Raw genomic sequence first — 11767 nt, 5'->3', positions numbered from 1 at the left:
GTAGTCATACCTCTCCTCTACATAAGAGGTTCCTAATTCAAATTGCTCCTTCCCATCAGTAAAAATTACTTGAAAATACATAAAAGAGGAAAGGAGAAATCTGTAGAGATCAAATGACACCATCTGGTTGAAAGGTTGAAATGCACCAAAGACTGCCTGTACTTCTGAAACAATACTCATCAATCTACACAATGTCTAATATACTATGATCAAGATTTAGGAGTTTAATATAATTAAGTGGCAGGAGCATCATACGTGATGAAATTTGACGAAACACCACCTCACCAAGTAAAACATTGTTTGAGTTTGGGTTGACCGCATTGACCAGGTTGACCACATTGACCAACGCCGAAACGACAATAAAATTGTCTAATTTTTTTTAACCACTATACATATTACTTTAATATACAAACTTGAATCGAAAATTTAAAAATTTTGGCTTTCAAGATTGTGTGAAATTTTGACTTTAATATACAATCCTCTCCAAATTTCCATGTGTCTACTACTTATGTCTAATTTGTTCATTGATTACAATGAAAACAAGTATCTATGAAACAAGCATTGTGATAGAAAATGAATTTGGGCAGTCCGACCATTAGATATCATTATCGTGAGGTAAGTTGTCTATGCCAAAAAAAATGAGCATGTTTCGACCTCGATCTGCTCGGTGAATCATAGTTACTGAACTACCCCCTAACATTAAAACGCCCATAACCTCATCGCCATTACTCTAGTTTGCTTGTCACTCGCAGTCACACCCTCCTCTCGGCTAGTTCTTTTCAACCATGTAAAAATATTTAAACTCAGTGGTTGTCATAATATCATTTCTTATAGAGAAATATCGATTTTGTAGACTAGAAAGTTGTCAGATGTAAGACGTAACGAAAAGTGACGAAAGTAGATGAAATACTAAGTAAAACATTGTTTGAGTTTGGGTTGACTTTGTACAATTGCGTTTTCCATATACGAACTTGAATCAAACCTATATAAATTTTGGTTGTCATAAGAAAACTCGCAATGAAACTTTTTTAGTGTGGAAGGTCAAATAGATGGTAGATATTTATAGAAACCTTTTTTTTTTTTGGGTTACAATCGGGGGGCCTAAGAGACCCAAACGAAAACAACAAACAAACTAGGAGCTAAAGCAAGAGCTTCTCCTGGCTCTAGAAACAGCAGAAATATCATCAAGATATGCCTGAGCAACATGGATAGGTGGATTCTCAAAAGTGATAAGGCCAAGCTCGTGATTAATGCTATCTTTCGCTAAAGAATCAGCCGTCATATTGCATTCCCTGAAGATATGGGTTAGGTGTGCATTCTGCATAGTCATCATCATATTAGAGCAGCCCTTGAGAAGGGAACCAAGGGGGTGAAGAGAGAAATCAGCTTTCTGCATCAGCTGCACAAGGATAGCAGAGTCAGATTCCACTTCAAGCGTAGAGATGTGACAGCTTAGAGCAAGTCTGAGCCCATAGAATAAGCCCCAGGCCTCAGCATCTAAAATTTCCCCAGATCCTAAGTTGATTTGGAAACCAGTAATCCAATTGCCAAGATGATCTCTTATAACACCCCCAGCACTGATTTTCCCAGTAGAAGAGGTTCTAGTCCCATCAATGTTTAACTTGCAAAAATTTTCCATAGGTCTTTTCCAAGCCAAAAAAGTGTATCTATAAATTGTATCAGCATTCATTTTGAGATTAGTCCCAATCCACTCCTCAGCATTCCAAATCACTTTATCCGGACAGAAAGACATGGTAAAACTGGGATCAAAGACAGACTTATTCCTCCATTTCCAGATAAAGACAAAGAGATTGCACCATTTAATTATTTTTAAATCAAAGTTTGGCAATGCAATTGAGCAGCAATCCAACCATTCCAGTCAAGAGAGAAAGAGTTGAGGATAGTACCAGGCTTAAGAAAAGCTTTCCAGATAGCAAGAGATCTAGGACAGTCTCTGAGCAAGTGAAGAAGAGTTTCATCAGCAACATTGCAAATAGGACATGTGGATGTCAAGGTAAAGCCTCTTCTGGTTCTTTGAACATTAGTTAAAAGCTTCCTATGGAGAATAGTCCAGAGAAAAGTTTTCAACTTAGGAGGAATATCACATTTCCAAGAAGCAATCCATTGAGGATTTTGGAGATTGAGAAAATCAAAATTCGAATTATATGCAGACTTGACAGTGAAGCAACCATTGGAAGTGGCTCCCCAAATTAAAGAATCATTACCACAATTTCCAAACCCAGTAGGGACATTAATAATATGATGGACAATATCACATGGGACCATGGAGGAGAGAAGATCCAAGTTCCAGCCTGACTCAGTCCAAAAGTCATTGATGGTTGCATTGATATTTATATCAGCTGAAGGAAGAGCCAAATTTATAAGAAGTGTAGGGAGAAGCCAAAGATCCAGCCAAAACCTAATAGAATTGCCCTCCCCAATACGCCATTTTAAACATTTTCTCAACAACATAGCACCATGAGAGATGCTTCTCCAAGTACTGGAACAATCAGGAGGAGGTTTATAGCTTTCATCAGTAATATTGGAGCCTTGCAAATACTTTGCAGCATACATAGAGGCCCAAAGTCCAGTATCCTTTTGAAAGATCCTCCAGCTAGCCTTAGCAAGCATGGCTTGATTCATCTCAGCTGTCTTTTTTATTCCAAGACCCCCCCAACTGTTTTGGCTGGCAGATAGTGTCCCAATTTACTAAGTGGACCTTCTTCTTCTCAATAGTGTCACCCCAGATAAAGTCTCTATTAATCTTGTCAATTTTGTCACATAGACTTATGAGCAGCATAGCAGTTTGCATGGCATAGTTAGGGATAGCAGAGGTGACAGATTGCACCAAAACCAACCTGCCAGCCATACTCAAAACCTTGCTTTTCCAACTAGAAAGTCTACATTGGATCTTGTCAAAAATACCAGCATAGGTGTGTTTATGGACTCTGGAATGGATGAGGGGCATACCTAAATATTTGCCAAGATCATTTGTCAAAGAAGACCCACAAATTTTACTTACTTCAACAGCAGTCTCCTTACAAGTATTTGGGGAGCAATATATCAAGGATTTTTCAAAGCTGACAGCTTGTCCAAAGAGGGAACAAAACAGATCAAGACAATTTTTAAGAATACTAGCCTGATAAGAAGAAGCCTCAGCAAATAGCATTAAATCATCAGTAAAGAAAAGATGCGAAATCTTAGGTCCAAATTTAGAAGCTCTAACAAGTTTCCAATTTCCAATGTCCACACAAGATTGAATAAGATGTGAGAGCTTTTCCATACAAAGAATAAAAATATAAGGTGAGAGAGGGTCACCTTGCCTAATGCCTCTTTGAGCTTCAAAAGAGCAAGTCAACTCTCCATTAAAACAAATCTGAAAACTAGTTGATGTAATGTAGTGCATAATGAGTTTAACAAGAGACTGAGGAAATTGAGCTTCATATAAAACCATCTCAATGAAGTCCCATCTCAATCTATCATAAGCTTTAGATAAATCAACCTTCCAAGCAAAAAAGCCCAAATTTCCAGAAGATCTTCTGAATTTAAAAAGCATTTCTTGAGCAATCATAACATTATCAGAAATGTGCTTGCCAGGAACATAACTTACTTGATTAGGGCTGATTAAGTGCTGCATCAAGGGCCTTATACGAGCAACAATGATCTTGGAGATGACTTTATAGATGGTAGTGCACAAGCTGATGGGTCTAAAGTTAGCCATATGCTGAGGGCCATCAATTTTAGGAATGAGAGAAATGATAGTATGATTCAGGCCAGGGGGATTTTACAGGAACTAAAAGCATCATGAACAACTTGAAAAATTTCACTAGAATAGGTTTGCCAATGATTCTGATAAAAGATGGCAGGAAAACCATCATGGCCAGGAGCTTTGAGGCCACCAATAGCAAACAAAGACTCTTTGACCTCCAACAAAGTAATAGGCTTACAGATGTTATCGAAGGTGACCTGATCGATAGTAGGGAACAACCAAGGAGTGATAAATCTGATATCATCAATATCTTTAAGAGAGAATAGATCAACAAAAAAATCAACAGAGATTTTTTTTCATAGTGGCAGAATCAGTGAACCAGTTACCATTCTTATCAAATAAGCCCTCAATTTTATTTTTCCTTCTTCTAACAAGAGTGGTTAGATGGAAGAACCTAGTATTTCTATCTCCACCTTGCAGCCATTTGTCTCTGGATTTTTGTCTCCAGAAAATGTTCTCTTGATCTCTGATGGTCTCATATTCCTGAATAAGATCAGCTTCCAGATTAATCAAAAAAGGATTTTCATGTCTATCTCTGGCCCTTTGAATGCCACCAATTATAGAAATTTTTTTCTGATCATTTTAAAGAATTTTTTAATTAATTTCTTACCATTGGGGTTTTGAAAAATGCAGGCCGTCTATTTTGAAAATAAAACAGACCTAATGGCCGAGATTGCCGACGGTCATGTCATCAAGCCACCAATGGTTACCAATGGTTTCAGGCCACCAATGGTCACCGGCCATGTCATCAAGCCGTTACAGCTCATCACACCATCAGGTGTATAGTTTAGTACGTCAACCAACCCCTTGCTTCAGCTGAGATTAGTGGCCTTCGTCTTGGGCCAACATGGCAATTTGGCCATGCTCTAGATGAGACATAGAACAGATTTACCACTGGACTTGGGTTTTCAAATTTTTATTTATTTATTTTTAGCCCCAGAACTAAACCCAGCTGGCAACAGGGTAGCTAGGTCGTTGGTGGAAATGCTCTTACTCTTACAAGGTACGTGTCAATTACGCTATTGATGTGGACCTGTTGGCAGCAATTGAACCCATCAAAATAACCTTTTGTAGGGTTGGTGCCATCTATGGCTCGAAATGGATTCGATGCTTGTGGTTAAAGTATCTTTAGTAAACTCTCTATCTTAGCTTCTTAGCTATTTTGGAGAGCATGTTTAACCTTTTATCAATTTTAGCAGCTGCACTAGACTCTTAAGTGGCTCTCTATTATAACTTTTAGCTATGTCGCTTCTAAATATAGAGAGCGAGATGAGACTCTTTATAATTTAAAACATTTTTTTTAGAGTTAATTACTGTTTACTCCCTATACTTATAGGGTTTCATCGTTTCAGTCCCTGACCTTCGAATTTCACCTAAAAAGTCCCTGAACTCTCAATTTCCTCCCAATTCGTCCCTGTCGTCAAGCTCTGTCCAAATTATCCGTTAATTTGCTGACGTGAAGCCCATTTTATGCCAAAATGTCTATTTTACCCTCACTTAATTTTTTTTTTTTAACTTAAAAAAAAATTCTCTCTTTTTTTATTTATTTTTTCTTTTTCCTCTTTACATCCTCTTCTGACAAAGCTCCAATCTAGTATCGGAGCTGCCCTCCATCACCCAGATTTCATTTCTCTTCTTCCTCACCTACTCAAAACCCCCGATTTCATTTCTCTCTCTAGACATGACGGGCGACTCTGTGTCTCAAGGCCACTCCCTCTTCCATTCTCTCGCTCTCTCTCACCTCCCAAACACCACCACCTCTCTTTCTCCAAAATCGCCACCATTACCATGTCGTCATTCCCCGTCGTCGAGCACATCGTCCTCTTCAAGGTCAAAGACAACACCAATCCCTCCAAGGTCAACGGCTGCTCAGATCCGCCGCGTCCCTCCATCGTTTTGTCGCCTCTGGGTTTGGGTCGGATAAAGAGAATCTCAGCCTCTTTATCCGGGACCTCTTCACTCGGCTGCAAATCGGCGGCATCGAGTTCAACAAGAAGGCTTTGGAGTCTTAGCTTCAGCTTCTCGAAGACGACAACAAGGCCGTCGATGGGATTCAATCGGCAACTTTAAAATGAATCCTTTGCTGTCTTCTTCTCCATCTTCTACTTCTTCAACTTTTGCCGGCTCTTGGTTTTCCGGTGTGAAACGATGTTAGCAGTTGTCGACGTCAAAAGATTCGATCTGGTGGGTCAGCACAGGCGCAGGAAAAGCCGGGTCCGATCTGGTATCGTGGGAATTTGGGTCGAACATCGATGGTCAGAGCGCCGGTGGTCTGCATAGAGGAACGACGACAGGAGAAGACGTCGTGGTGGTCTTTGAGCATCGGGTCTGCAGCTCGATGAATAGTCTGGTACAGTTCTGAGTACGGATTAACCACTGGTTTGGAGACATTGGGTAAAAGATTGATGCTTTGAGCTCCATTTGCTACGGATTTTGCTCACTTGGCCATTTTGGTGTTTCTGGGTCTCTAAATTCAGAGAGATCGCTCACTTGGGTCCCTTTAAATTTCTGCAGGGCTTGTTTCGATGATGATGTCAAGGAGAGGGGCAAAGTTTGCTTGCAGTGTGGCACTACCTATGATGGTATCTCTTTTACTTGGATTTCTCTATTCTATGTTCATGTTTTAGAAGTTCAAATCTGCTTGAGAGGGGTTGATGTGTTTTGTATGAAATAAATGCAATCGATGTTTAAATCTTCTTTGAAGAAGACGGGTCCGATAGTAATTGAGGCTTGGTGTTGCTCAGTTCCCCGTCTGATTGGGTTAGATCTCGGTTTTTTGTTGTAACTGGATTTGCCAAAAAAAGGGTCCTGGTTGTGAATTTTGCTGTGCGTGAATGTGGAATTGTATATGAATTGTTGAATTATCAAGTTTAACTGATTCTTGATTCGTTGAGATTATGATTTGTTTGGGTTTAATCAATAATTGAACTGAGTAGTGAATATGTGATTAGGTTGGATTTATGATATTATCTCTGATCCCAATGGTGTTGATTGGAGTTGATAAGTGGTTTGTTTGTTGTTATGGTAATTTTCAGATGATTCTGGTCATGGGTATGCACATTCTCAGTCCAGCGAGAAAGATGCCGGAGGATGAGAGCTTCCAGATAATAGACTGAGATAAACAGAGGAGAGGAGAGATGTGGAAGAAGAAGAGGTAAAAAAAAAAAAACAAACAGAAAAGAGAGAGAGAAAAAAATTAATTAAAAAAAAAAGAGTAAGTGAGGGTATAATAGACTTTTAGCATGGAAATGACCGCCACGTCAGCGAGATAACGGAGTCTTGGACGGAGGATTGACGGCATGGACGAATTTGGAGGAAATTGAGAGTTCAGGGACTTTTTAGGTGAAATTCGAAGGTCAGGGACTAAAATGATGAAACCCTATAAGTATAGGGAGTAAGCAGTATTTAATCCTTCTTTTTAAGTCATTTTATGTAATTTGTAAGTACATTTAAACAATTTAATCTTCATTTATAAAATAATATAAATTCAAAACTAGCTAAAATAGAGAGCATTGATGCACACGTATTTCTAAAGTGGTTAGCTAAAATGACTTTTTAGCTACTTTGGTTAAAATTTGACTCAAAAATGGCTAGCATTGCTAAAGATGCTCTAAGTGGCTCTCCATTTTAACTTTTAGCTATCTCGCTCCTAAATATAGAGAGTGAGATAAGGCTCTTTATTATTTTCGTTAATTTAAAACATTCCTTTTAAGTCATTATTGTACGTAATTTATAAATATATTTCAACTATTTTTTTCATCATTCAATAAATAATATAAAATTAAATCTAGCTAAAAGAGAGAGAACTGATGCAAACCTATTTCTAAAGTGGCTAGCATCTTTAGCAATGCTAGCCATTTTTGAGTCAAATTTTAGCCAAAGTAGCTAAAAAGTCATTTTAGCTAGCAACTTTAGAAATATGTCTACATCAGTACTCTCTATTTTAGCTAGTTTTGAATTTATATTATTTTTTAAATAAAGACTAAATAGTTTAAATGTATCTATAAATTACATAAAATAATTTAAAAGGAATGTTTTAAATTATAGAGAGCCTCATCTCGCTCTCTATATTTAGGAGCGAGATGGCTAAAAGTTATAAAGGAGAGCCACTTAGGAGTCTAGTGTAGCTGCTAAAATAGATAAAAAGCTAAACATGCTCTCCAAAATAACTAAGGAGCCAAAATAGAGAGTCTGCTAAAGATGCTCTAACTAAAATGACTTTTAAGCTATTTTGGCTAAAATTTAACTAAAAAATGGCTAAAATTGCTAAAGATGCTCTTAGTTACTTTCAAACTCAAAACGTGTGCAAGAGTTAATTGGAAAATTCCCTCTATGCTATAAATCAAAAGAATGTGTTTAAGTCCCACATTCTCAAAAAAAAAATGTTATGCACGTGAGCTAAATATGGCGTTATCGTTAGAGAGGCAAATTCTTATTTAAATCTTGATCATGATTTTTCATCAAGAGTTTCTTATTGATTCTCTTTAACATGTACCTATGTCACGCTCCAACATTAAAGTATGTTAGTATAAGAATTCTGTGTATTGGCATTCCCTATACAAAATAATGAGTCATAGGCCTAGGTTAGAACTGTGTGAGTACTGAAGTAAAGACTAAAGTGATTGAATCACAAGATGAAGATCAAGACCCCAACTGATCCTAAATGATTCTTTGAAAAGGTAATTCATTCATTGCATCTCATATAGCGTGTTTGTTTCTTACGTGATTGCATGAAGAGATTGAAGACTATGTTTCAATCTCAAAGTAGTCTGAAAGGTAAATGTGCGTGATTAATTAGTTTGCAATTATGGACGAGTTTCAATTGAAATCAATCATATGTTTGATTCAATCCTTTATTTGATTGATTTGATTAGTTATGCATAACATTTCATTTAGGGATAAAAATAAGTTTTTATTACTTAGATATTTTTTAGGAATATTTCTTTCCTAATAGAAGTCAATTAGGTCTAGATGTCTTGGGATGTTTGCTGCGCGCATACATATAGGAGAAAAGTATTTTCTTTCTCTGACGCTTGTGAAGATTATATTGTGCGTCCATTATTAGTTGAGAGAGTTTTTTTCATTCATAAAAAAACTCATGAGCTTTATTAAGAACTATGAATTCACTTGTTCCATGTTGAAGTGAGTTGATAAGTCAATAAAACACCTTCATATCATTCAAATCATCTGCATATCTGAGAACCCCACAAGATCAGTTGGGAGGAAGTGCATGTCGTGCATAGTTCATGTGTCAAGGTTAAAGAGACTAGTGGAAGCAGTTCTGAAGGTGGAGAAAAATAAGGTGGTGTTCGTTCAACCATCTAGAGGAGTCTAGTCATAAATAGCCGAGGTCAAAGCTATTCGCGTTGGTTGTAAGTTCATATTTGCTTGTTCATATTCACTTGGTGAGTGGCTTTACAGTTGGCCTTCAGGAATTAAGGCCCGCAGTTGTTACCTCGATTTGAGGGTTTTACTGCATCAGCAAATCTTTTGTGTTTGAGTTATTTATTTCAAGATTGCGGTGGGTTTCCGGTTGCAGATAGGAGCATTTTAATGCGACGTTTTACTTGCTTTTCCCTACATTTCTTGCGTTATTTCCTTATTAAAACCCTGTTTAGGAAAGTTTCCATTCTTTGATTGGGAAAGTTCCTAATTGTAGAAAGTTTCCGTTTTGTAGTTTCTATTTCTCATTTTTTAGAAAGTTTCCCATTTTAGTTTAGGAAAGTTTCCGTTTTTCATTTTAGGAAAGTTTCTATTTTTGGTAACAGTTTCTATTTTCAGGACTTTGGAATAAATGAGCTGAAATGAGCTCATAAATGGAAAGAGAAGCTAGCCAACGTTGGAGGGAGTAAAGACAAGCCACTAAGGGCTGCATAAATGAGCTGAAATGAAGAAAAGAAGCTTTCCTGTTTCAACCAGGAAACCCTGTCCAGAAAAGGAAAGCCTGCCAAAACAAGACTCTTGAGCCAACCAAGAATGGAAATCGAATTAATTAAGTGACATGGCATGAGAGAAGCTTCTTGAAGACTCTAGAAGATGACATGGCAAGAAGGTGACGCAAGAAGCCCAAGAATTATCAAGAGGCTTGGATTTTCGGCAAAAATGGAGGAAGGCCCATGTGAGCTAGGGTTTTTGTGACGTCAAGAGAAAAATGTGGAGACTTAAGAGTTTTGCCGTCCAAAGCAAGAGGAAATCAAGGAAGAGTTTTTAAAAAGGAAAATATATTTTCCTTGGGGATTAAATTTGCTGTGTAATACTTAAGGAAAAACAAGGTGACAACGTGGGAATTAAAGATGATTGATTGAGGATTTCAAGGAGAGATTTTCTTGGGAGACTTTTATGGAAAGAAATATTGTTGGAGGAATAATTTGGTGTGATTGCCAACGTGAAAATCAGAAATAATCAAGGAGATGCCGCCAAGAGAGATTCAAGGGAGGTATTTATGGAAGGAAAATATGTGTGCACCAAGGAAAAGCTAAAAAGGCATCTAGATTCATCCCTAAATTCCCTAAAGGAATGTTGGCCGAAATTCATGAAGAAAATCAGAATAATTTCAAGGAAATTCGACAATTAAATATTAGGGAGGTATTTTAAAGAATTTTGATTGGTTGGAACACATCACAAGGCTTACTTGGCATTATATGATTGGTTGGACCACATCACAAAGCTTACTTGGCGAATTCTCATTGGTGGAAGCTATGTGGAAATTTCTGATTGCTTTGTGAACCCTAGCCGTGCTCCTATATATACTCCCCTCTTTGACGTTGAGGGGGTCCTCTCCTTTACGTTTTACACTTTAGAAAAATTCAGAAAATACCTAGCATAGCCGTGAGCTTTTCTCTTCCTCTCTCCATCCTCTAGTCATCTCCACGGGATCAAGCAAGGCCAAAGGAAGAAGAAGAAGCCGTGAGCACCACCATCCATCCCCATCCTTGAAGCTTGCTTTCGAGTTTCAAGAGACCATAACGTTAATCATCCATCTTCATCTTCCATCCACGGTGTAATTCGACCTCTCCTTTGTAAACCTTGTTTCGAATTCGTTGGTTATGTACTAGTTGACGTTTATGTTTGAACAAAATTTTCAATTCTGAAATTTTATATGATTGAATGAAATTTTCAGATTCTGTTATTGTAATTCGAGAGTTGCTTATGTGAGTTTGTTTAATTAAATTTGCTTTATAGATATCTTTTGTATTTTAATCTTATGTGGTTTGAAACACTTAGGGTTTTGATATGAATGGTGCTAGATTTAAGAACATGAAATCAACTTTTTGTTTTGTGTAACTTGAATCGAAGTAGTAAAGGTTTTGGACAAAAACCGAATTTAATTAAAGAGGATTGCAATTAGGTGGACTTTTTCATACTAAGTTGCACACTTGAGTTGATAGCCTTTCTATGTGTTTCATGCGTTAAACGTGTCATGATTGACTAGCTTTCTAGGGCTTGATTACATGTTTGATAGGATTAATCTTTGTGCTTTCACTTAGGTTAATTAGCATTGAAAAGTAAAAAATGGGAAATTATTTGCTTTCGAATATTTCACATGATCAACTCCTTTCTCATGACTTAGATGAACAATATTAGGGTTGAATCGAATTTGATTATAATTTCGGTTTTGATCTTTGTTCTCTCATTCCATTCGCGTAATTATGTTTTTAGTTTTCTTTGTTTTCTTTACTTAGTTTATTTCCGAAAACCAAAACCTAAATCCCTCCTTAATTTCGTAATTATGTATATACTTTATTTTATTCTTGTAAATAATTTACTCTGTTCTTATTTTAATTCTTTATTTGTCCCACAATGACAGGTGTACCCTCAATCCCCGGAATAGAACGATCCCTACTTGCTTATACTACTAATGATATTTTTAGGGTTAAATTATGCGCTTGCTTTGAGCGTATCAGTTGCGATGGCCCCCTTTCTTTCGAGATTGCGGGTGGGTGCCAGTCACCCCAAATCAGCTGTCGCAGAGGAACTAATATCGCCTAATCCTCTATT

This window comes from Rosa chinensis, chromosome 7, assembly GCF_002994745.2.
Source record: "Rosa chinensis cultivar Old Blush chromosome 7, RchiOBHm-V2, whole genome shotgun sequence".
Lineage (NCBI taxonomy): Eukaryota > Viridiplantae > Streptophyta > Magnoliopsida > Rosales > Rosaceae > Rosa > Rosa chinensis.
This window is presented reverse-complemented; position numbering follows the sequence as displayed.